At 42.4% G+C, this 3457-nt stretch overlaps 1 pseudogene; it reads left to right on the forward strand.

Moving 5' to 3' along the window:
* The first annotated feature begins 691 nt into the window (after positions 1-691).
* LOC136155157 (uncharacterized) lies at positions 692-3060 on the forward strand (annotated as a pseudogene).
* Positions 3061-3457: the final 397 nt, after the last annotated feature.

Raw genomic sequence — 3457 nt, forward strand, 5'->3', positions numbered from 1 at the left:
AAGTTGTTAGGGGATATAAATTGGATTCGGCCCTTTTTAAAGTTGACTACTTCTGATCTTAAGCCTTTCTTTGACATTCTTCAAGGGGATCCAGACCCCACCTCTGCTAGAATGCTGACACCTGCAGCCAGGGAAGCCTTAATGAAGGTAGAAGAAGCTTTAGATAAAAATTATATTAAGAGACTTGATTATAGTATGGCATGGCAATTTATAGTGTTGCCCACAGCTGTGGCCCCTACAGGGGTGCTTTGGCAAGAGGGTCCCCTAGAATGGTTGCATTTACCTGTCACGGCCAAAAAGGTTGTGGCCTGTTATCCAGGACTAGTGGCTACTTTAATAATTAAAGGGAGACATAGAAGCATTGAAATGTTTGGAAAAGAACCATCTGAAATCATAGTGCCTTATAATAAAGAGCAACTAAATGCCCTTCTATCATTAAATGAAGACTGGCCGATTGTCATTGGTAATTATCCAGGACAAATTTTACACCATTTACTTGCTAGTCCTTTATTAAATTTCCTCTCACGACATCCGGTGATATTTCAAGAAAGGTGTCAAGTTTCCCCTATCGAGGGGGCAATGTTGGTGTTTACAGATGGGTCTTCTAATGGAAAGGCTGCTATTGTCACCCAGACTTCAAAAAGGGTTTTAAATACTGGGGAAACATCAGCCCAGAAAGCAGGATTAACAGCCGTGATAGAGGCGTTCAAAGAGTTTTTAGACCAGGCTTTTAATTTATTTTCTGACTCACAGTATGTAGTTAGGTTGTTCCCTCAAATTGAAACGGCTGTTTTACCAGAAAATAAAACCACAATTTTTATATTGTTATCTACCCTTCAACAGCAAATTTGGAAAAGGTCAAAACAATTCTATGTTGGACATATAAGAGCTCATTCTAATTTACCTGGACCCCTCCATACGTTTAACCAAGAGGCAGATTTGCTAACCCGAACCATAGTGGCCAGTGATTTTGAAGATGCTAAAGCCTCACATGCTATGCATCATCAAAATGCAACTGCCCTTCAATACCAGTTCCACATTCCTAGGGAATCTGCACTCGAGATTGTTAGAACATGTCAACTTTGCCCTACTTCAGTTCCCGCTTTGCTTTTTGGGGTAAATCCCCGTGGCTTACTACCTAATGTGCTTTGGCAGATGGATGTAACACATGTTCCTTCTTTTGGAAAACTATCCTTTGTGTATGTTACTGTAGATACCTTCTCCCACGTCATTGTGGCTACTGCCAGAATGGGAGAAGCCTATAAAGATGTAGTTCAACATCTTTTTGCCTGTTTTTCCTATTTAGGAATGCCAAAATCAATTAAGACAGACAATGCTCCAGTTTATACATCTAAGTCCCTTAAAAATTTCTGTGCCCAATTCGGTATATCCCACTCTACAGGAATTCCTTACAATCCCCAGGGACAAGCAATTGTAGAAAGGGCACATCAGACACTTAAAACACAAATTTCTAAATTACAAGAAGGGCAGTTCAAATACAGTTCTCCACACCACGTTTTGCAGCACGCCCTCTTTGTGCTCAATAACCTTAACGCTGATCAAGCCGGTTTAACAGCTATGTTCCGTCACTGGAACCCAGAACAAAAAGATATGAAACCTTTAGTAAAGTGGAAAGACCTCCTTTCCGGACTATGGAAGGGACCTGATCCCTTGCTAACCAGTGGGCGAGGGTATGCTTGTATTTTCCCACAGGGTGCTGACTCGCCAATTTAGATCCCAGACAGACTGATTTGCCATGTCGAAGTCCCCCAGACCTCCGGTTCCCTCGCAGCCTCAGCCACAAAAGAGGAAGAGCACTCCTCTGCCCTCGCCTCGGTCACTCACCCGGGAAGTCCAGCAGACTTGGAAATGACCGGCAACAGAGATCTCGGAGGAACCAATGGCGGATCCACCCACTAAACAGATGTCATGGCTTTGCATGAAAGATGGCGCCCAACCTCCTACTCCTTCACGTCGCAGAAGACCACCAGGACGTCCTGCGTGGACAACTCAACAAGCCTCCATACCCACATGGGGACAAATTAAGTCACTCTGTCATCAAGCACAGGGAATAGCTTCCCTGCAGGGATCTTCAGCCTCTCCCGAAAGGGTTTTTATTGCTATGCTTGCTTTACTGTCTTGTCAGGCAAGTGCTACCTCCTCTACTTCAGAAAAATACTGGGCATATTTCCCTGGTCCCCTGACCTTCCAAGTAGTTACTTGGAACAGCGACCCTATACGGGTCAACACAGACCAGCCTCATCTCTTGGGAGGATCCTATAGTTCTTATGATAAAGATCATTATCCCATCAATTTTAACTATACTTTTAGGGGATTAACAGATGACCTTCCCCTTTGCTTTAACTTCCCCCATAGTCATACAAGTGATCTCATCACTCCCTCTAAGGAGGGACGTGTTGGAGCCTCCAAAACAATTCTGACAGATTCTCCAGCATCAAAATTTTCAGACAATACAGGAGATCGGCTGGTTTGGATATTACAGGCTCATATGCCTGGGGTCCTTGACCCCTATAAATCTTTGTTCCTTAATGCTCCACCAAAATATCCAAATTGTATTGATGTTGCTCCGTCAGATGTCATATGGAAAACTATAGACAACCGCCTGGGATACCCAGTATGGAAATCTTGTACTTATAATTCAAACATAGATTATAGAATACCGGGAGGTGGAAATTATTCGGTACAAGACTGGAGCAATCCAAATCCAAGTCAGAATCTAGGAGCTGTCAGTAGGCTTAGCAATTAAAATAATGATTCCCTCCCTTGGCCATTGGTGCCCAGCAGATGGCATTATAATCAATTTGTTCCCCCCATGTTGTCCTATACAACTAAGGGTAAAACTTTTTGACAGCCAGAAATTTGGAGAGCCCTTGCTGCCACCTCCATTGTTACTTTAACTCGACCAGAAAACAATTCCACCTATTCTGTGCTGGCTTGTTTACCCTCCCCTTAGGTTTTTTTGTTTACTAATGATTCAAAAAGACTTCATATACAAATGAATCATTCAGGTGGACCAAATATAGTCTACTGTGAACAATGCATGCTTTCATCCTGTTTAACCCCTCAATGTAATATTTGTTCTTTTGTGGTACTGCAACGTCCACCTTATCTTATGGTGCCTGTCAGAGTGAACGCCTATTGGTATGACAATTGTGGTTTAGCCGTTCTGCAACACCTACAAGATTTAATGTGTTCCCAACGGTTTGTAGGACTACTTATTCTAGGGATTTCAGCTTTGATAACAGCAATTACCTCTGTCACTGTGGCAGCGATATCCTTGACTCAACAAGTACATACCACTCAATATGTCAATGATATTTCAAAAAATGTTTCCTTAACTCTAGCTATGCAAGAGATTATAGATAGGAAATTAGAAGTAAAAATAGATGCCCTGGAAGAAGCAGTCATGCATATTGGAACTGAGTTACAGGCTTTA

This window comes from Muntiacus reevesi, unplaced genomic scaffold (assembly GCF_963930625.1).
Source record: "Muntiacus reevesi unplaced genomic scaffold, mMunRee1.1 SCAFFOLD_50, whole genome shotgun sequence".
In the NCBI taxonomy this organism is placed as follows: domain Eukaryota; kingdom Metazoa; phylum Chordata; class Mammalia; order Artiodactyla; family Cervidae; genus Muntiacus; species Muntiacus reevesi.